The 23,976-nt window shown below is 46.5% G+C and overlaps 1 pseudogene across 1 annotated transcript; it reads left to right on the top strand.

The window, feature by feature from the left end:
* Positions 1-5,232: 5,232 nt before the first annotated feature.
* LOC100381888 (putative O-glycosyl hydrolase family 17 protein) lies at positions 5,233-8,058 on the top strand (annotated as a pseudogene). The gene is made up of 4 exons (NR_159430.1): positions 5,233-5,545; positions 6,416-7,457; positions 7,641-7,764; positions 7,846-8,058. The product of NR_159430.1 is annotated as a putative O-glycosyl hydrolase family 17 protein (transcript).
* The last annotated feature ends 15,918 nt before the right edge of the window (positions 8,059-23,976 follow it).

The following is a 23,976-nucleotide window of genomic DNA, read 5'->3' as shown; positions in this document are numbered from 1 at the left end:
CCAGAATGCGTGCCTGCTTTGGACGCAAACCTCACCTAACCATTGGTCGCCGCGCCTGCTCGTCTCTTCTACCACCCGAACACCGAGCAGTGTCAGGAACCGAGGCAGCACGTGCCGCCAAGCCGGACGGTGGGTGACTCGGATCCTCGTCACGCGCTCCTCTGGGTCCGGCGCCCACGCCAATCAGACGCAGATCGCACCGACACGACGCTCCTGGAACGCCCGTCTGGCCACACGGCCACACCGACGTGTGTCGTTCGTGACGCGGCGAGCGCGACAACTCTAGTACTGTTGGTTGACTCCTGCAACTCCAGACTCAGAGCGCGTCACGCCGGCCCGGACTGCCTTACCTGACGTTACGTCACGTAGCTGCGGCATCGGCACCAACCAACAAGGGAAGCCACCCGGCCCCTAGCCGTTCCACCGGATTTGGAGAAGTAATTTTATTTGACAAGCTGGAAAGCGCTTTACGAGTAAGATCTCAAAGAGTATCTAATCCTGACTCCTTACCGCGGGATAAGTTCCTTTCCCCACACTTATGTAAACGAGAAAAAAATCTTCTCCGACGAGTAAATGGTACAAGGAAGCATTTTTTATCCCTGTTTCTGTGAGAGCTCGTTAAACTTTCACGTGACGATATATTTCATGTAATAATTAATGAAAAAAATAAGTAATCATTTTGTCACGAGATCATTCATTATGCAAATGTTTTCATTTTGATGTACATATAATGATTTTTTACATTTGATAACATATAAGTGACAATGTTGTACATTAATGACAAAGGAAGTATGTCCTAATTATAATTTAAGCTAGAACAAAGATTCCCGTCGGAGATTTATCCCTGCGAGGAATGGGGATGGAAAATAAATGTCCCCCGCAAGCGTTTGTTGGGATCACTGCGGGGAAATTTCTTGTAGCAGGGACAAGGATGGGAAGCTTCCCGTTGCCATCCCTATTTATGAGTGACTTGCAAAACTCTCTTTGCCTGTTTTTGATCAGCATTTTGGCCGGAGAATGCATTGCAGGCTTTCACGGTTTCACCTCTCTTCTTTGTAGGAAGGCACGTAAAAAACCCCAATCCTAAGAGTCCCGAGATCTTTAACCTCCAGATCCGACGGTGGAGGCATGTGCGGGCAGGGTGTAGTTACCTCTTTTTTCGCCACTGCCTGTGAAATAGATCCAGTAGTAATAGAAGCATCTAGGGGTTGTTTGGTTTGCTGCATAAGGCACCACAACATGCCTAACTTTTCTGCCTAAGCTTAGTTCTTCAATTCGAACGACTAAGCTTAGGCAGATTGTGGCGCCTTAAGTAGAAAACCAAACAAACTAGTATTTTGTTAACTTGTTCCTTATAAGCTAATAATAAATAGAAGAATGATGAATAAAATGTTCCATCAATGTTGGATGAAATAATCTAAGGGGAGGCACACACGCTTCGAAGGAGCGTCGTTGTCCCAGCGTCTTCGCCAGCATTACTACACATGTTTCAGCGTTCCGATGGTTAGATCCATCATCCCTTCGTGTTAAACCATCGTTCACTTGGTTGGTTCTATAACCTTGCCTTGAGTCGTCATTGTTAGTGTGGCTGGTTATTGTGTCGGTGGCGGGATGGCGATTCTCTGGTTTATATCTATCATTCTATTGGATCCAACATTCCTGTGGCTAGACCTTGTCTCCGGAAAAATGAGGTCGCGAAGAGTGTGCTGGCAGAGTGGATGTGTGAGGGCGATAGGGGTGACACGACGACGCTAGAATGGATACTACACTCAACACGGGGTTGTGGGGATAGATATCCCCTAGGTATCCATGGGCCAGATTCAGTTTACAGGCCTCCAAATGACCTCAACAGGTCAGATGAGCAGGCCTTGTAGACTAACCAGTAAGTTCAAACTAGAGGATAACAATGCGGAGCTCAAAGACAATGGTGTGACTATTTTGTAACTAACTTCCGCACAGGCAGAGAAGATAAGTCAACAGAATCACATGTTTGCATGCTAGTCAGAGTCGGTGCCACAGATATAGACGTATCAATAGTAATATGTTTGGTCCCATGTAACCCTAACCTCGTCGAGATATATAATGCGGGTTATGGATCCCTACAAAATGATTGGATCCTCAGATAGGCATAGCTAGAGCATAGTTCTTAGGTATTCTGTAACCTCGAAATCAGGAGTAATTCTATCTCATCATCACACATGACGTAGGATTTTACGCATCTCTGTGGCATGAACCTGTATAGATCCTTGTGTTCTGTTATGCTTTACATGAACCATTGAGCTAATCGTCGATCTCGCCAACCACAAAATCACTACGTGATACATCTCATAGTGTGTTGCTGGTGCTAAACATCGATAGCTTGAGCTCTAGTGTAAGATCTAGGACACCGGCTAGAGGGGTGAATAGACGGTTTTGACAAAAAATATAAACAATAGAGAAATTTAATTAGTACGACAAGATATATAAATTCTCTAGCTTATGTTGAGCTAAGATATGTATGCAATCTAGGAAGGACATTGATTCACTAATCATAAGCTATTGCAAGAGAACAAGTAATGAATAATAGAGAGACACCGAATTTTTCCTGTGGTCTCAGTGATTTGTCGATCACCACTAATCCACATTGAGGTGTATTCCAAGCTCTCACATGCTTCTCTATTAAGACACGGCTTGATCTTTAAGCCAAGCGGACAAGGAAACACTGAATACCTCGGTTCCACTAGCGTCGCCTTTGCCGCTCTGGCGAGGTAGGCGTGAACCCTCACAATCTCCTTCGTGGCTCCTTCACATTCTTCATGAAGAGCTTGATGGAGTCACCACCAAGCCATCTAGGAGGCGTCAACCTCCAAGAGTAACAAGCCGATGACAATCACTAGATTCACTCAATCACTCGCTAGAATGCAATCTCAAGCAATGTGGTGAGTGAGAGTGTTGGAAGACCTCAAATATTCTCAATGTATGCTGGGAATGGCCAGGAGAGCTCTCATACATGAGAACCACTTATATTTATACCTATCCACTCAATACTAGCCGTTATGAGCAAGCTGCCCCCTTCCTGCACACTTGCAGATGATCCACGCCCTAGGGCTGGATGGTGTGTCGACCCTGGTCGGACAGTCCGTGACATGTCACTTTAATAACCCGAGCTCTGCTCATCTGGCTTTAACACATGCGGACTGTCCGCCAACCATGGTCGTACGACCTGTGGCGTAGGATATAGTACTATCCAAGATCAAACCTCGGACAACCCGCAACACAAATAACCAAAAACACACACAACCCCTGCCAATCCTCATTTAGCACTTGCGGACGGTCCACCAACCCCCGGTCGGATTGTCTGCACAAACACATAGGAACTTGTGCAAATCTCCAACTTCTCTAGTCAGGACTACGAACGGTCCGACCATAAGACCCAGACAATCCGAAGTACAAAAACTTCTGACCATTCTAAAACTCGTCAATTCTTCAGACCTCTCTAAGTGGATTGCGAACGGTTCGACCACCTGGCTTGGATGGTCCACAACATGACACTTAGTATACTTTCCAAAACACGCTTTTGAAAAGATTTTAACTCGTGAGTCGGAAGCGATGTTAGTCCTCATGCAAATGCAACATAAAAATGATCTATGATGCACTAAGTTTCACATAAGAAATTGTCATTGACCCCTCTTGATAGTATGGCTATCTAGCCTACTAACCCGGTCAATTCTCTTCTCTAAACACCTTGTGACTGTCAAAAGTAAAATCCTACATAATACCTTTGCCTTCATCCATTCCACAACCAATATCTAAGTCTCCAAGACTTCAATAAAGCTCATTTCTTTGTGATCCAACCTGCATTCTTATTTCTCCAAGAGTTCATTTGTCCACATATGGTTGTAATTAATTACCAACACATCACTTAGGGCTCTAGATGCTTCACAGTCTCCTCGTTTTTGGTAATTGATGACAACACTATACGATCCTTCTAGAGGTTGTTTTGGTTTTTGAAATCTACATCATACACTAGGTATATTCGCGTTGATGTTTGGAATGCAGGATGGATCAGAAAGAAATACAAGGACTTTTCTGTAAAATAGACGACAGTGGAAATTGGTGCTTTATAGTATTAGAGAGTATAGAGTCTTTTTTGTAAAAGTGATGACAATGAAACCGGGACAACTAGTGCTTTATAACAGTAGAGACTAGCTTTGACCTTGACCATGTTGCAAGCACTATTCAACTAAACTGCCATTTAAACAGCCAATGAAGACCAAACATGTTGTTTATGCCCTAAATAATTCGTGAAATGCATTCACCATTTGTACGGTCTATACAACCAAGATGGTACAGAGGGTGACATTTAGTCGATAGGAGTTCATAAACCACTTTAGAACCCAACCGTTCGGCATCTCTATACACTAGAGGAAGTGGGATTTAGTTTCCTTCATTTTTTCCTATACGTCCGTGCTAACGCTACAGTCACCGGGGGAAGGGGCCAGCGACAGCGACCCGAGTGAGGAGGAAGGGTAGGGGACGATGGGGTGGGGTCGCGAGGAGAGAGGGAGGTAGGGGGTTATTGTGCATGTGAGGGACGAGAGGGAAGGATGATGATCCAAATAACATTAGTTATTGGATTTGAGTGAATAAGAGGGAATAGCGTTATGCAGCGATTTGAACCGTTGGTTTCGATGATATGTTACATGTGAGTGCAATTTGTTTGGGAGAATTATGAATCGTTGTGGGGGTGGAGTGCTTTGGTTGGGTGGGTTTTGTAAAGTTTAAACTGATATGTTATATATGATGAGTATAAAATTATTATTTTACATACATAATCGTGTATCCTTGCTTGCACATTGTGATGCTTTATATATATATATATATATATGTTTTTTTTTAAATACAGTCTAACTAACTCTATCCGGAAGTTGTGCGTTTACTACAACAACAGAAAATGATACGCGGGCCTGCAGTGGAGCGGTCAGAGAGAATAAGCAGCCGAAACAAAGCATGGAAGGTGGCAGGTGCCACTCTGCCGGAAGTGCCAAAAGTGTGGTGGTACTGTATGAGCCAATGACTCCCGGCCCGGGCCCGGGCCCGGGCCCTCCTTCATTCGGCTGGTCTGGTTCGTCTGCTTCCTCGCAGTCTCGCGAGTCGCGACTGCCGGTGCCAGACAGTGAGAGCCACAAATCTTAGCGAGAGACTATTTATATGCATACTCTCTCTGACATTGCAGGCTTGCGTTGCAGCATCCACTGCGTATATAGCCAACAGAGCCATTCTCTACCGATCGACTAAACGCAAGGCAAGCACCCCAGCTTGTGGCTCTGTGCGTCTGATTGGGAAATTGCTTGGTCGCTCCACCGATCCTCTGCGGCGGCCCTGCGCGTGCTCGTCTCGTCCCTCTGTCTCGGGAGCGCCTGGATTTCGGAGGTGCGTGGAAATTGGATGGCAACAACCGGTAGCCCATCAAGAACTGCGCTGCCGTCGTCGCCGCCAGCTCCGTCGTCCTGCAAGCTCGCCGCCGCCTGCTGCTTCGTCCTGATCGTCCCCATCCTCCTCACGGGTGAGTTTGTAATTAGCAACAGCCATGCAGGTAGTAGTGCTGCTCCTGTCTGTGTACTGTTGTTTGCCAAATTATAGCCCGCAAACTTATTAGCTCACCTACGTTTTTGCGCTGCCTAGTGCAGTGTTGCAGCTCGCATATGGTTTAGAGTAGAGGACCCTTTGCTAAGGTTCTATCTAGAGTGTAGAAGGCACGTTTGTTATGCTCATGTAGTACATTACCATTTATTATTAATCCAAAGGCGAAATGGAATCTTTTCGCTAAGCTTGCCAGGTGCGCCGTGGCGTAAGGCGCCGCCCACTATATGGCGGCAAATCTCAGCTCCGAATCGCCATACCAGCTTTTCGCGGCCCCTTTCCGAAGCGCAAATAAAATGCCCACTGACCAGCTAGCCTCCGCTCCTTGATTATCTCCACACCAACAAGTTGCAGTGGCCAGCTACCATCCAGTCAGTGTAGACCCGGCGATCTGGGCCGATTATATTTAGGCAGCTCTCAGTACTAGTGATGGCAGAGCCACATATTCATGTGCCCATGTGGTCCACTGAGATCTTGCTTCCATTGGATCACGTGTTGTGCTTCGTTCATCCAACTCCTTACACGGAAAGTAACGTCTAGCGCAGTGTTACCAAGCATGGTCAAATTATCGCATATATGGATGCATCAAATGTTCCTTCGATCTCCCTTGTTTCAATGGCCACACATACATACGATCACCACTCACTGTCAGTCTGTCTGTCGCTAACACAGTAACACTTCACCGGAATGTACATGGACCACAATCTAGATCGATCGGATGAGTTTGTACTGGTGCTCGATTTGGACATGTACCAAAAACAATTAAAACAATCGACACAATATATAATTGCAGATGAGCATGTGGCCGTCGCCGAGTCCCTGTCGATCGGCGTCAACTACGGGCAGATCGCCAACAACCTGCCATCGCCGGCGCAGGTATCGTGGCTGCTCCGGTCGATGCGGGTCAGCAAGGTGAAGCTGTACGACGCCGACCCCAACGTCCTGCGCGCGTTCCTCGGCACGGGCGTCGAGTTCGTAGTCGGCATCGGCAACGAGTACGTGCCGGCGATGGTGAGCCCCGCGGCGGCGCAGGCGTGGCTGCAGCAGCACGTGGTGCCGTACCTCCGCTCGGGCGCGCGCATCACCTGCGTCACCGTGGGCAACGAGGTGTTCAAGGGCAACGACACCGCCCTCCAGGCGGCGGTGCTTCCCGCCATGCAGTCCGTGCACAGGGCCCTGGGCGCGCTCGGCCTCCAGGGCCGCATCAACGTCACCACGGCGCACTCGCTGGACGTCATGGGCGTCTCCTTCCCGCCCTCCGCCGGCGCCTTCGCCCCCGCGGCGCTGGCGCACCTGCAGCCGTTCCTGAGCTTTCTGTCGGCGACGCGGTCGCCGTTCCTCATCAACTGCTACCCCTACTTCGCGTACAAGGACGACCCGGCGCGGGTGCCGCTGGACTACGTGCTCTTCCGTCCCAACGCCGGTGTCGCCGACGCCCGCACGGGGCTCCGCTACGACAACATGCTGTACGCGCAGGTGTGGACGCCGTGTACGCGGCCATCCAGGGGCTCGGGTACACGGACGTGGAGGTCAAGGTGTCGGAGACCGGGTGGCCGTCGCGAGGCGACGCCGACGAACCCGGCGCCACGCCCGAGTACGCGGGGACCTACATCCGGAACCTGCTGCAGCGGATCGAGATGAAGCAGGGCACGCCGCTGCGCCCGGCGACGCCCGTCGACGTCTACGTGTTCGCGCTCTTCAACGAGAACCTCAAGCCAGGGCCGGCGTCGGAGAGGAACTACGGCCTCTTCTACCCCGACGGCACACCGGTGTACAACGTCGGCCTGCACGGATACCTCCCGCCGATGCTGGTGTCGTCGACTGCAGCACGACAGGTAATATTCTTGATGGATGAGTCTTCAATCACGTTTTAATTTAGTGGAGCTGAGAGGGAGTGATGAGTGATCGAGATGCCCAGTGGCATGCATAATCACAGCTAGTTGCATTAGCACAAATTCACACACAGACTAATAGATCCCATATGCTGTCGTCTGAAATGTGCATTCTGTGTTTGGCAGCTGATTCGTTATTTTGCACTAGTCGCCATCGCGTCCGTCGCATATTCGTCTGTCTTATCCTGACAGTGTAGCCTACCGACGGAGCACTAAACAGCTAAGCATCTCATGCTACTCACGACTCAAGGTAAATCAGTTTGACATTTCCACTATACAACATATTTTTTCCCTGTACGTCAGATAAATAACAAACTGGCATATTCCGCAGGAACTTCTGAGTAATCTGCTGGCCATCTCAACTTGGGTACCTTTACTGCATTTCGGATAGCGATCACAAGCTCTTACTGTACACATACTGACAATAAGGTAGAACTGACTGAAGCATATGCAGCATCCATTCATCACAGCTTACATTTTGACCCAAAAAGGAAAGGTACAAACAGTAGGGAGAGCTGCATGGACAGCACCTATTTTGTTGTTCACTCCTTTTCAAATGCTATGAATCAAGAACAAGTCAACACAATTATTAAAGATTAAGGGTCTTCGTCTTCCGAAGTATTATCTCCACAAGAAGATAATATTCATCAGACGAAGACCATTTGAGACGAACATTCATTATTTAATATGTCAATGGGAATGCAAAAGGGTAGAGATGGAACTGGATCTTCATTAATTCATTTATATTCATGTCCCACAAAATATAAATGAATATTCAACAATATTGACATTACAGTGGTACTTTTGGCTTGCTCGAAGGCGAGGATACAAGAGAGTGATTATCATTCAGAGTGAGCAGTACGGTGTTATTTTTCATCTATTTATAGGCACGAGACATATCCCAAGCAAAAGTACATTTATGTCCTCAAGAATTACACATGATCGTAGTACAAGTTATTAAGGACTAAATAGTCTTTTCCTCCTCCAGTTGTCATCATTGTCCATCGTTCTTATTGCGAGCCGAAGCTGTCCATATAGTGATAGCTTCGGTATTTACTCTTATCCTCTTTGGATCTAGCTTCATCTTGTGTGCCTTCATCATAAGAGAAAAGCTTATATCTTGGAGATATGCCAAGATATGTATCATAACGTAGATACAGGCATGCATGCGTGCATGTGCTTTCTGATGCCAAGCTGCAGCTGCCCATGGCACGGTTTCTTTATGCACGCACGCACGCAGTACTGCCACCGGTATGGTTTTGTATATGCCGCAGTGCATCGAGATATATAGGTTGCGCCTAGAGCTGCCTGGCACCGTACGTGGCGTTTAGCGCTGGCCTTTGTTTGTCTACAAGCACAAGTGCACGTTGCTGAATCACCTAGCAATGGGCAATGGTACGGGGTGGGTAATTAATCTGGACCGGATGAAACCATGAGCTCATGCTCCATCCAATCCAGGTGTGCGCTGATGAAAATATTGATTTTATACAACAAAAACACATGCATGTTATGTATTGGATATATCATCTTCATCTATATCTATCTCTACTACTTATTAAGGCTGTAAGGGTAGCCTGTCATTTTCTGTTCTGCCTTTTTTTATTTTCTGTTTTGCCCTCATCCCTGTCCGGCAGTAAAAAATGAAATCTGTAAGAATTGTGAATCAAACTCAAGACCTGCTGCTAGATTAGAGACAACATATCCACCACACCACATCTTATTTTGTTGTTATAGTAGAAGATATGAGAGTTATTAAAAGTAAGGTATGGTTGATGCCACACTAAGCCATAATGGCTCCTCCGTCGCTGTTGTCCGGCAAACCATCACATTCTGTGACGCGGGACGTCGAGCAACTCCTGACTTGGGGCACTCCGGTCCCATGTGACAAAATCCCCCATTCCCATTCAGCCATTCCTATCGTGCAAGCCATCACACACTCCGGTCCCATGCTTTCTCTGAAGAAGGAAGGCTTATAAGCTGGTAGAAGCTATGTTGGCTGGCCGGTATGGTCATAAAAATGTGCAAGCCGTGACGACGACATAGGTCGCGTGGGCTGTGTTTCTTTGGTGCGGCCCAAGTAGCTGCCAGGAGGCCGCACGCTTCTTACCCTGACCCAGCTTAGGCTTTAGGGTCAGTCTCCCTTGCTTTCTCTGCCCAGCGAGCTCTCGCCCTCTATCTCTTCCTGCTAGCGTCGTCTCCGTCCCATGCTCTCCTGTTCATCGTCGATCTCAGCCATCTCAGGAGCACCCGCTCACTCCCAGACGCTCGCGCAAAGGAATCCCCCACGATCTCCCTCCAAACTGCCCACTCCCTCCACGATCTCCCCCTCTAGCTCATGATCCCTCCGCCCGCCTCACCCCCGCCTGCCACGCCCATGGGCGCAACAAGCCAACAACCCACACTTGGCCCCGCTACCCCGATCCGTCGCCATAAATCCGCTAGCTCCTCCTCGAGTCCTGCTTGATCGACCCATGCTCGACCGGTCGACCGGACGGAAGGGAAGCCCCGATCGTGACCACAACGCTATGTGCGACGAGTGAGGGCGGTGGCGGGGGTTGCGACCAACGATGGAGAGCCACACAAAGAAGCCCGTCGGTGATGTTTTCCTCAAGGTTCGCTCGCTCATTCCTTCCTTCCTTGTGCTATTGGCGTGTGATCCTAGCTAGCGCTCTCTTGATTTCATCCTTATCCACGTGAATCCTGGATCACACTGCATGCAGATCGGATTACTGGAAGGCGAGACCAGCTGCTCGCATTCACTAGGGCACGGTGTGGGAGCTGAGAGCTCTGTTCCTATGGCCGGGCCCCACCTCTCTTGGGCCCTTGTGCAGATACACAGAGGTAGTGTCCCCTAATTTGTTTGTCATGTCCCCTAATTTGTTTGTCAGAGCTACTTTAGGATGTCAATGAGGTATGGCTCCCCTGGTTCATCATTATTCAGTAATTACAAGGCATTATGAGTTAGCATGCTCCCTCCTACTAAGCTAGCTAAATGTGGTTATCAGGTCTCAATAAGTATCCATTTTTAAAAGTATAAATTGTTATAGCCATACATGCAAGTCTTTATTTTGGAAATAACCAAAGGTTCTGAACCTGCATTGTGCTAACACATCAATCATTCCTAAAATGTGATTCCTTTTTTTCATTCAGAGTTCGGTTGGACAAATTAAGATGGATTGAGATCTTAGTTGTTAAGGTAGAAGCAAAAGCACCACCACTGAATCCTGTACTTTAAACGGTGATAGCAGCAGTTGCGGTCTTCGATATCTTAGTGTGTTACTTGGTGATAGTCACTACAAGAGCTACAGGCATTTTCGGCGGCCAGAAGCCGCCGAAAATAAGCCCTTTGCCGCCGAAAATAAGCTATTTTCGGTGGCAAAGGGTTTATTTTCGGCGGCGTCTGGCCGCCAAAAAAACCGGCCGAAAATAAGGCTATATTTTTGGCGGCCAGGCCCTGGCCGCCGAAAATAACTAATAATTTCCGGCAGCCATGTAGTTAGCCGCCGAAATTAAAACTGTCGAAAATAGTATTCCTATTTTTGGCGGCCAGGGAGGCCGCCGAAAATTAATAATTTCAGAGCAAAAAAATTGAAAAAATGCGAAAATAACAGAAAATTTATACAAAATTCATACAATAACAGAAATTTCATACTTGAGTTCACAACATAAAACTTGAGTCCATACAAATATAAAGTCCACAAATAGTCCATACAAACATAAAATCCACAAATAGTTCATTACAACGCACAGTGCGGCACAAAGCTAACTTAATCACATATCGGGGTCGTTGGAGTTGTGTCCACTACCTCCAGAAGCCAAGAACTGGTTGACGAAGTCGTGTGACGGGTTTGGATCCTAAAGAAAAAAAGAAGACATTAATAATGACATTGGTTACATGTATAACGACTATTCAAACAAATTATTTCTCAAACTAACCTCTCCTGCATAAGCTCCCTCCCCTGCATAAGCTCCTCCTGGTGCTGGTATGACCGGTGGTGGCGTGTTGTGGCCCATGACCCCGGATCCCTACAAAATCAAGTTTAGTAAAGATTTGAAATTAGGTTGATACAAACGACAAGTCTTAACTAAATTGAAGCACCTGAGGTGGAGGTGGAGGTGGTGGAGCATGTAATCCCCACTGAGGCATCGGCGGCTGAAACTGAGGGAAAACAAATGGCTGCTGTTGTGCCTGCTGTGGAAACCAAGACTGTTGCAAATATAATATATTAGTTATAGAACCAATATCGAGCGTGTTGAGAATAAATAAGACACTCACGTTCATTGCTTGTTGCGCCTGTGTGTTGAAAGCAGCCATGTACTCTGATTGCTGTTGGAGAAATGCCATTTGTTGTTGCCGCAGCTCTTCACAAAACTTTTCTTGCTGCTCCCCCATAGCTTCCTCCATGCTAGATACAGAGCGGCGACTACGGCTGCTACTACCACAGCCCGCCTGCGACGAAGAGCCGCCACGAGAACGCAACTCCGTCGAATCGATAACACCGGTAAACATAGAATATCTTGAAAAACAAGAAAATTAGCTATTCGGTCATAGTTCCAATATTATTGAAAAGAGTCACAAGTTCATACCGTCCATGCGCCTTGCCTCCAAGTGAATGCACAACTTCAGCGTCGATGGTAGGTGCTCCTCGCCAATCGTAGTCTTCTCCATACTTCCTAAGCATCTCCTGCCCGTATGTCTCCTGCAATACAATATGAAGGTTCAGCACACATGTAATTTATAGCTATATGGCAAGAAAACATTAATCCTAACAACAACTAACCATACGCTCAACGGCCACTTGACTACACAACTCATCAGAGATTTCACTGTTTTTCGCTCGATGCCCTCTCCTATAAACATCGATTGGGCTCGGGACAACTCCAGTTTGAGCCTCCTGCAAATATATGAGTTCAATCCGGTTTCATTTCTGAGTAAAACAGAATACTACATACTCACCATTCGCTTAGCCAACCGAATGTGTCCATCAGCCCCATAGGTATGGTTGACTACGACCTCATCATCGTCCTCGTCCTGCTGTTGGCGCTGCCTATGTCGATTTCTGTTTGACTTCTCAATCCACTCGGGCGAAGCCCATATCTCACACAAAGCCTTGTAAGCCTGCGGCCGGTGTTCCATCCATGGAAGAGTTACCTGCATATAAAGCGTTAGCTCAAAATTACATTCACATCTGAATGAGCTGTTAAATTAGATTTTTACCTCCATGTACTGGTCTACAGTCAAGTAGACATCTGAATATTGTCGAAAGTTGTTGATAGAATGACCTCGGCGCTTCATGTACACGTTCACAACCTGTAGACGAGCATTGGAAAATGCATCCTTGCACACCTTCTTCGCATTTTTCTCTAATACTCGGTCTGCATGCTCTTGAGCCTCAGGTTCCACACGATAGCGTCTCTATCCAACATCGAAAATAAAATTAGTTCAAAAACAACTAATAAATGTTAGGTTGAAACAACTAATAAATGTTAGTTTGAAAAAATTACCCAAAAGTCGTGCTTGACGCCGCCTTGAGCTGTTCCATATGTAGCATGTGGAGCTAGTGCGAAGTGCGACCAGCTAGTGCAAGGAACCACCACACCTTTCGGGTCGGTGACAATTCCTGGGTTATGTAGACGACAGAGGTTACCTAAGACTTGATTAACCTGTCTATGGTGACCTCGACCGTCAAATGACGTGTCTTCCCATTGGCTGCATGACAAAAAAACAAGAAAGTCATGTCATATATATAGTGTAAAATAAACAAATAAGTAAGAACAAAGTGGCCAAACGTGAGTACCTATCACCAACCGGGATGATCAGTACTCGAGCTTCAGATTGTGCAGGCGCTGACGGAGGTAGGACAAAGTGGCCCTTCCGAGTGCCCCTTCGTCGAACGACAGGAGCCTCAGTGGTATCGTCATCCGCCTCAGCATCTATGCCCACCTCGTCCTCCTCCTCATGGGCCTGCTCGTCCTCCTCCTCATGGTGTTGCACCTCCTCCTCCTCGTCCTCCTCTTCCTATGGACATGAAATAGAGACACGTAAAAATTTACATAAACATTTACATAAGATCAATTACATAAGTGACTGACAAATAAGATCAATTACATAAACATTTACATCGGTACTCCTTTGTAGAGCAATAGGTGTATCACGTAGTTCTGGCCGAGCGTGTCTCAGCAACGCCTCCTGTCTGCTCTGGCTAGAAGAACTCCCTTGGAAAAGGGAACGTGCACCAGGGAGTATCCTGCTAGCCGCATTAAGAAACCCCCTAGCAGTGCGCTTTGGTTTCCTACCACTCATCCTGTTTAATAGAAAAACATTAAACGTATTAGCTCCATAAAATTAAGTGAACTAATAAAAAAAATCAAATAATACATCACATAATATGAAATTTTGCATTACACATCAAAATTCATCAGAATCACGATCAAGGAGTCTTCTTCGATCCAAAGCTCGCAATGTGGCTTTTTTGTTCCTTGGATTTCGTTTTCGTTTCGGTGCAACACACTCATCAGTAGTGACATCGTTACGGTCTCCGACTAGTGAGTTCAGTGCAACACCCTCATCGATAGTAAAAGTAGTTGGCAATTCTTCTTCTTGATAAACATCATCGGCCTGTTCGTCTTCGAATTGATAACCAGCAGTGCAAGGAGTATGTAAACGTTCCCTAGGGTTCACCTTATGAACTACTCACCATGCTTCAAACTTCGGATTTGGGTACGACATATAGTAGACCTGCTCGCACTGGTGTGCAAGGATAAAATTATCATGGCCTCGAAGTCGTTCCTTGTGCTTTACTTCAGTTATACCATATTGACTTTGTCTAATCCCATTAGTGCTGTCAAACCAATCACATAGAAAGAATACTAATTTCAAAGGTTTGTTCCCTGCAAAATTAAACTCTAGGATGTTTTGAATGATGCCATAATAATTAGTTTCTCTGCCGAGTGCATCGAGTGCCCTAGTCAGAACTCCAGTGTTACGTGTGGCTGCACGAGGACGAGACTTTTCAAATTGGTCTGAATCAAAACGAAAGCCATTCACATCGTATCGACCAAATGTTCTACAAGTGACCGTCCCATAAGATAGCTGTCTCAAGTCCTCGTGTATGTTAGGAGTCTTTGTGCACTGCAAATAATATACAGTTAAAATGACTACCTCGCGTAAAAGGCTAAATGACATGAAAGTAAGGAATATAAAGAGTTTACATGCTCGCGAAACCAGTCAACAAAATTAGGTCTTCCTTGCCTCCCATGTCGTCGCATAGTATCTAGTTGTTTGCTTGTAGGCTCATGGGAATAAGTCCAATTTTCCTCGTCGAACTTACTGTACGACAAATAAGTAATTAAATATGGCTCCTTTGGTAAAGAAATTAAGGGGTAAAATAAAGACTTACATGAAATATGGCTCTATCTCTTCCATATTAGAGTACATGTATAGCAATGCGGACATTCTTTCATCCATGCTAAGGTGGTAGAACGTGCCCTTACTAGTACTTGTGCCTCTCCATTGGAAAATGTTGAGATCACTGACAGGAGGTTCCTCATCGACATTGTATCGCATGGTAGCAGCATAGACATTATGTTCCTCTACGAAATACACACTCGTGAAGTATGAAACCTCCTTTAGCAAAAAAGCTTCAGCGATGCATCCTTCTACTCTAGCCTTATTTCGAACCATGCCTCGCAGGTTTTTGAGTGCACGTTCAATGTGATACATCCACCTATATTGTATAGGTCCACCAACCTTTGCCTCATATGGAATGTGAATAAGTAGATGCTCCATCGGATTGAAGAATCCAGGTGGGAATATTTTTTCTAGCTTGCATAACAACACTGGTATTTGTTTCTCCAACTTCTCCATCATATTTTTACTTATTTCTTTGGCACAGATCTGCCTGTAGAAATAACTTAGCTCAGCTATTGCTTGCCACATGGTGTCGGGCATATAACCACGAAACATGACAGGGATAATCCTCTCCATTAATATATGGAAGTCATGGCTCTTTAACCCAGTTAGTTTTCCCGTTTTCAAATTCACAGCTCTTTTCAAGCCCGTAGCATAACCATCGGGAAATTTAATTTTTTTTCATCCATCTCATTACCTCGATCTTGTCTTTAGAGGTAAGACAGAACAAGGCACGTGGCGGCTTACCGTTGTCATTGAGCACTTGGGTTGGTCGGTCACAAAGCATTGCTAGATCTCTTCGAGCTTTCAGATTGTCCTTTGTTTTGTCAAAATGCATGCAGGTGTGTAAGAGGGCTTCAGCAACATTACTTTCTTGGTGCATGACATCAATGTTGTGCACAAGAATCAATGACGACATATAAGGGAGCTCCCAGAGACCACATATATGTGTCCAGTTGTGGTCCACTCCGAATCCTTCGTACTTGTCCCCCTTTTCATTTAGGACAAGGTTGTTCAGCTGAGCATATATTTCTGCCGCGTTAAGACGTTTAGGCGGACCTTTGGTGACCACAGTGTTCTTTATAAAGTTTTTCTTATCGCTCCTAAAGGGGTGTTTCCTGGGCAACCAGCGTCGATGACAATCGAAGTAAGTGATCTTTCCACCATGAGCAAGACGGAAGCAATCTGTATCTGAACCGCAATATGGACATGTCAATCTACCATGTGTACTCCAACCGGTAAAAATAGCATACGCCATGAAGTCATGCACCGACCACAAATACGCAACTCGAAGTTTGAATATCTGTTTTGTAAAAACATCGTATGCTTCAACACCTTTCCAAAGCTCCTTCAACTCTTCAATCAAGGGTTTTAACATGACATGGAGGTTCTTTCCAGGATAGTCTGGGTCAGGAATGATTAAGCAAAGAAATATAAATTCATATTTCATACAAAGAGAAGGTGGAAGGTTGTATGGAATAACAAAGACGGGCCAACATGAGTATGATGATGCCATTTGACCAAAAGGTGTGAAGCCATCGGTCGCGAGGCCGATTCGAACATTCCTCGGATCAGCTGCAAACTCGGGATCAAACGTGTCGAGAGCCTTCCATGCATCCCCATCTGAAGGGTGTACGATTAGGTCATCATTATCACGGACACCTTCTTTGTGCCATCGCATGTGCATAGCCGTTTTTTAGATAGAAACATCTGTTTCACTCGAGGAGTTAGTGGCAAGTAGCGGAGCTGCTTATGTGCAACATCTGTCATCACCTTCTCACCCTCATCATTAACAACTTCCACAAATCTAGATTGTCCACATTTCAGACATTTTTTCTCTTCCGCATGCTCCATGAAAAGCATACAATTATTTTTGCACACATCAATCTTCTCATAATCCATACCGAGACCTTTGATAATTGTCTTTGATTGGTACATGTATTTAGGCAACTTATTGGGCTTTGGGAGCACATCTCCTAATAACTTTAAAATCTCATTGTAACAATTGTTCGAGAAAAAGTACTTGGACTTAATGGCCATGAGCCGAGTCACAAAAGCGAGTATACTCACATCTGTGTGTTCATGCAACGGCTCTTCAGAGTCTTTTAGTAGTTTAAAAAATCTGGAAACCTCTGGTGTGGCAGGATCCTCGGAGCTTAGGTTGAATTCAAGACGTAGCGAATCTAGCATCTCATGCATCGCATCATCGCCAGCCCAATCATTGTTCTCCTCCTCTTCTATATTCCGGTTGGGTACTACCTCACCATGATGTTCCCACACCTCATATCTGGGCATAAATCCAAACTGACAAAGATCTAGGCTAACTCTTTCCTTATTAAGAAATATACTGTTTTCATGATGCCTACAAGGGCATCTGACAGTGCCAATTAAGGACAAGGCGAATACGTGGTCCACAAAATCTTTGGTCTTGGCTACCCACTCATCAAAATGACGTCCATTTCTACTCCAGCCATTGTACATCCATGCACAATCTTCAGCCATGCCTGAGACTGTTAAACCGAATCATATCGTGAAAACATTATTCAACTACGTTAATGGTTTCGGTCCTATATATATGTATAGGCAAGAATAGGTTCTAAACCCACAGCAAGCTAGCAGGACCAAAAAAATTCGGCAGCATGACCTCGCTACCACTAAACAATATAAGAATGAACCACATATACCACGTACATATGTCTTTCCTAAACGACATAAACCACATATAATACTAATCAACAAACACATATATAATTAATCAACAAACACATATATATAAACCACTAATACATTAATACACCACATATTATACAATAAAATATGGCCAAAAATACACAATATAATTTCAAAAATATACTAAACAATAGTATTAATCAAACGCACTAATCAACAAACATAATTACAACGATATACTAATTTCGGCGGCAATTAAATAAAAGGCCGTCGAAAATAAGAAATAAAATAGGCAAAAAATACCTTAATGGAGCCGAGGTCGATCCGAGCGTCAGGGCTTGCGTGCGGCGCGTCGGCGAGGCGCGGGCGGCGTGGCTGTGAGCGACGCGGGCGGCGCGGCTTGGCTGTGGGCGGGCCGGCGGCGCTGCCGTGCGGCCGGACGTCCACACGACGCGGCGGGCGGACGACGGGGGTCCACAGCGCGGCGGGGGTGGTCGGCGAGGGCGGACCGCGGGCGGCTGGCGGGGGCGGACGGCGGGGCGATCGGCGGGCGTCCACGGCGCGGTGGGGGCGGCGGCCGACGAGGGCGGACCGCGCGCTCGGGCGGCCAGCGGGGAACGACGGCGGGGGCGGTCGGCCGGCGGGGGCCGATGGCGGGGGCGGCCGGCCGGCGTCCACGACGCGGCGGGGCGGCCAGCGAGGGGCGACCGTCGGGCGCGCGGCAGGGGCTGGCGGCGACGGCGGCGGACGAACGACCGAGCGCGGGATCGAGCGAGAGAGAGAAAGATAGAGAACAGAGGAGGAGACGCGCACGCGGTTTTTAATGTTTAATTTTCGGTGGCCGAGACAGGTAGCCGCCGAATTAGTGCTATTTTCGGCGGCTACCTCATAGACCGCCGAAATTAGTGCTATTTTCGGCGGCCAGCTCGGACCGCCGGAAATAACGTATAATTTTCGGCGGCCAGGGCTCAGCCGCCGAAAATAACCCTGGCCGCCAAAAATGATCTACAGTGTTGTTGTGAGCAGCAGCTGCGATCTCCAATATTCTAGGGCATGCTTGCCTCCCTCTTCTAAACTTAGAGATCTAAAAGCTTTAGAATGTTTTAGCTTTCTTTTGATGTCCAAATCTCTAATGTAAGGTGGGCTAAAGGTTAAAGCCAACTTTAGACCACCTGATGCATATAAGGAAGAAGGGTCCACATGCACTATTCTCTGTGGCATAGCAAAATCGAGCTTGATGTCCTTGAAGATTGATCGAGATAATATTAGTCAGTACTGAATTTAATTTTAATGACAAGTTTGTAATGGGTAGGATAATAAGGGATATGTTACAGGTTGTTTGTTTCTTGGATGAATATGCTGCTGCATAGGGTTAGGCCTGAAAGGAGAAACAGAATAGGATTGGTTTTTGTAGCTCTCCTCCCCTCATCTCTCCATGGGATTAGAATATATATAACTTTGTGAGTTTATATGGAAAGCAATAGATATTGTTTATTTCCTCTCTTCTCTTCTCTCCTCTCCTCTCCTCTCTATGCCATATTACTGCTTTTAAACTAAGGCGACACTGCTAGAGGCACTATTATACGTCAAGTTCATATATTAAGAATTTGAACTCTAGCCTATTGATGATGATAATTGTTCATTGTCTGAAATTCCTCTATTTGACCTCTATATATGTCTGAAATTCCTAAACAACATTATGTCCATGTTTGTGTGTTAATATTTTTTGGTCATTATGTCATGAGTTTGTGTTAATAATCTAAATACTAAAGCATGTGGTAGGCACCATTATGTCTAAAATTCCTATACGCATTGCTTATGATTGTTTGAGGATTACACCTGTCTTGAGTTTTTATATTAATAATCTGAATAGTAAGGTTCGTTGTACCTTGTAACACTTGAGTTTAGTTGTTGGCTCTGAACTCTGAAATTTTTTTTTTACCAAATACAACATAAGATGTAATTTTACTACTGTGATTAAGTTGTATCACATATTCACAGTAGTATTATTGTGTTCTTCAAGCAAGTCAATTACAGTGAGCTTTTAGTCATGAATTTACAGTAGTCTATGAAAGATCATTCTTGAATTTTTGCCTTTAAATTGTCTTGTTAAATCTTGTATACTACACTACTAGGTGAGTGTTCATGCGTCACAGGTCCGAGTTTCTCTTCAACGTCATCCCGGACGGCTCGTGGATGTCATCCTCCATCTCATAACAGTATAACACACATTTGTATATATAAGTTATCGAGCTATTATATGATCCCGTTGCAACGCAAGGGCACTGAGCTAGTACCACTATATAATCCAAAAGTTTAAACTTAGCTAGACCCGTGTTGGCGCCGATTTGAGCGCCAATCACTATAACGAGAACTGGCGGCGGTGCCCTCTGCAGCGGACGATCCGTGGCCAGGGACCGGACGGTCCGCGACCTAGTACAGGGGCTAGTGTTCCTGCCTGACGGGTCGAACGGTCCACGTCTATAGGCCGGATGGTCCGCGCGTACGCAGGGTCGGCGAAGATCGCCGGCGGCGCCTGGATCTCACTTCCGGGAGGGACCCCGTCGGGGAGGAGAGATCCTAGGTGTTGTCTAGGCTCGGCAGGCAAACCTAGACACCTCTAATCGGTGTAGAGCTGAAGAGAAGCAAAGAATTTAGGGATTAAGAGGCTAAACTAGGGCTAAACTAGAACTACTCCTAATGCATAAGGTAAAAACGAGAACTAGACTTGATTTGATCGATTGTTAGGGGTTTAATCGGTCGTAGCCCTTCATCTATATAAAGGGGGAGGTCTGGATCCGCTACAAACTGTTTCCCGAGCTAATCACGCGGTTTTAGGTAACAAATCCCACGAGAAACTAGGAACCCTAACTGACTCTGCGCACGCGCGGACCGTCCGCGCCACCATCGCGGACCGTCCGACCTTAGGGCCAGACCATCCGCGAGGACATTTCTAGTGCTCAACATATGACCCCTGCCTTTTGGTGAAGGTTGACGAACAAAATAATATGAACTAAGCATGATGTAAGTCACCGGCTTTTCAGTATGGAGATCATTCAATAAAGTACCAATGTATAAAGGCCATTTTGGATTGTATCTTTCTCGGCCATGACCAGTTGATCAATGGATCAAAATGAATAGAATGGGGGTACCCCCCAGCCTGGATAGACAAAGGGACTATACATGTACCATTCCACATTTGAGCAGGACAATATACCGATGATGAACAAATGGGTGGAAAGTACCCTAGTCTCATAGAATGAACAGGCGATGCTTGTCGCGTCACCTTTTGGGTCGTTTTGTTCGGCCATTTCGTTTTAGCAGGTGACCGAAGTTTCTTCGTTGACCGATCATGTGGAACAGTCTTTTTGCTAGCAATTTTGGAGAGCAACTGATCAAAAGTAGGGTCAGCTTTGATCAGCTGACCATATGTGCTTTGCCCTTGCGTCTTTTTCCTTGCTTTGTGTAGAGGCTGACGCCTTCGGTCATAGACAGATTGTCCTATTGAGTTAGCCGGACCATCTATCTGAGCACCGGACCGTCTGAACGTAGGTGTTGGACTGTCTGCGATGCTCGGGCCAGGCTGACGTGTTCGGTTCATTAATTGTGCCTGCCCCTCGGCACCTCCGGACCTTTTAGCCTTCTCGTCCGGAGCCTTTTGAGTAATCTCCTTCTTTGATATATTCGATATGCAAGGATCACCCATTATGATGCCCTTGTCTTTGCCTTTATTAGCCATTTTGGGCCAAACCAAGACCTTTTCGCATGTGAGTTCTATTGTATTAACAGGAAATGGTTGTGTATCTACTTCCATCTCCTGAAAAACTAACCGGCCCTCATTTATGACTGATTGTATCTGTCGACGAAAAACATTACAATCATTGGTGGCATGAGAAAAATAATTATGCCACTTACAATAAGCACACCTCTTTAGTTCATCAGGAGGAGGAATAGTATGAGTTAATTTAATGTTGCCATTTTTTAGTAACTCGTCAAATATTTTATCGCATTTGGCAACATTAAAAGTAAACTTAACTTCTTCTCGTTGATTCTTTTGAATTGACTGTAAAGCAGAACATGCAGAAGGTTTAGCCTGTCTTGGCCAAACCAATTCGGTGGTATATACATCCGTGGATTCATCGTCTGAATTATCGTATCCCACTAGATGCATCTTATGGCTAGCTGATTTTGATGTTTCCTTACTTCGGCTTTCACAGGTCATAGCCTGCTGGTGCAAGTACATTAACAAAAAGAATTGGGTGCCATCTAATTTCTCTTTTAAGTAAGGTCGCAACCCATTGAAAGCCAGCCATGTTAGTTCTTTTTCTGCGACATGGATCTGAAAGCATCGGTTTCTAGGGTCCTAGAACCTCCGGATATAGTCATTAACCAATTCTTTAGGCCCCTGTCGGACTGAAGCTAAGTCAGCCAATTCTAGCTCATGTTCCCCTGAGAAGAAGTGTTCATAAAATTTCCGCTCTAATTCTTCCCAAGAGTTAATAGAGTTTGGTGGTAAAGCTGCGTACCATGCGAATGCGGTATTAGTAAGGGACAACGAGAATAAACGAACGCGATAGGCTTCCCCATCAGCCAATTCTCCCAAGTGTGCTATGAATTGGCTAATATGTTCGTGTGTGTTTTTCCCACCTTCACCAGAAAATTTAGAGAAGTCCGGTATTCTAGTTCCCCGTGGATACGTCATGGTGTCGAATCGGTGGCTATAAGGCTTCCGGTATGATTGCCCTGTACCTGACACACTAACACCGAGTTTGTCCCTAAACATCCCGGCTACCTCGTCTCTGATCCTCTCCGCCACGTCTGGCGACCATCCATTGCGTTTGTGGGTGGAAATATCAGGTTGCCTGACATCACTCTGTCGGCTTTCCTCCCACGGATGTCTGAGGTGTGTGTTAGGTGTCCTGTTAATGTCACCAGCTCCTGCCCTATACCTCTCAGGCTCTCTAGGGGCCGAATAGTATTCAGCCCTGTGTCCATGAGTTGGTATGGTATGGTTATAATGTGTTGCTGGTGGGGCACCATAATGTTGTTGCGATGAGTGTGGGAACTGTGTGTATTGTGCAGCTCTCGGTTCTGCGTACGCATGCCCGGACGGTTCGGTGTAAGGGACCGGATGGTCCGCGACCGGGCCAAACGGTCCGAAGGTATATCCAAACTATCCAGCCATATATGGTGGTGTCTAGGTAGTCCTGTACCCGGACCGTTCGTTGTAAAGGGTTGGACGGTCCGCGATCGGGCCGAATGGTCCAGGGCTATATCCGGACGGTTCGGTCATATATGGTGTGATTTGGACGGTCTGCGTGTGGACTCGTGTAGAGTCGGACGGTCCGGCGTAATACGCCGGCTGGTTCATGCCATATCCGGACGGTCCGACATAAGGTACCGGACGGTCCTCGACATATCCGAACGGTCCGGCGTAATGTACTGGACGGTTTGTGATGGGGCCAAATTGTCCGGGGTTGTACCCGGATGATCCGGCCATGCATGGTGCGACCTGAGCGATCTGTGTGTACGTCTGCGTCGGGTCGGACGGTCCAGCGAAATACGCCGGACGGTCCGCGATATAACCGGACTGTCTGAGATGACGCTCGGACGGTCCGGCTGTGTCCAGAACTTGTTGCGTGCCTAGTGGTGGCGGCTATGATGGTGACACGAAAGCGTGCATCAGCATACCATATGATGGCTGGGCCAAGGGTGACCCATTTGTAGCCGATGTGCTTGGCGCAGGTGGCTCTGTGTTTGTCTCACGCGATGGAAAGCTAGGAGCAGTTGATTTCTCGTATGAATGTAAATGCATTTTAATAGATTCATCTACATATTGCTTTAACTGATCTCCTCGTTGATGCATGAAAGTCGTAAGGGATAGATCTGGAGCACTTACAGCAGGACCGTGAAGTGGAGGTAGCAGAGATTCCATATTGATCTCCCCTTGATAGATGATCTTCTAGTGGCGATCCACCGTGAAGTGTGACAAGTACTTTTCCACCGCCTCTTTGCGCCGTTCGGAGAGTTTATGTAGCAGTTCCGCCTCCTCCTTGTCGCGTTGTTCGTTCCATTGCCGCAACACCTCCTTCTCATCGCGCATTACGGGGTCCTCAAAGGGTCTTTGGTCATCAGCCGGGATCACCTCCATGGCCAGCTTGATGATGTTGGTGGTGGAGATCTTGGTGTGATCCTTAGAACCAACCATCTATGGGTCGATTTTTAGCAGATCTAGACACCTATTCCCCAGCGGAGTCGCCAAAAATGTGTTGGCGCCGATTTGGGCGCCAATCACTATAATGAGAACCGGCGGCGGTGCCCTCTGCAGAGGCGTGGACGGTCCGCGGCCAGGGGTAGGATGGTCGCGACCTGGTACAGGGG

This window comes from Zea mays, chromosome 4, assembly GCF_902167145.1.
Source record: "Zea mays cultivar B73 chromosome 4, Zm-B73-REFERENCE-NAM-5.0, whole genome shotgun sequence".
NCBI classification, from domain to species: domain Eukaryota; kingdom Viridiplantae; phylum Streptophyta; class Magnoliopsida; order Poales; family Poaceae; genus Zea; species Zea mays.
Note: the sequence above shows the minus strand (reverse complement) of the source record. Positions and strands in the feature narration are given on the sequence as shown.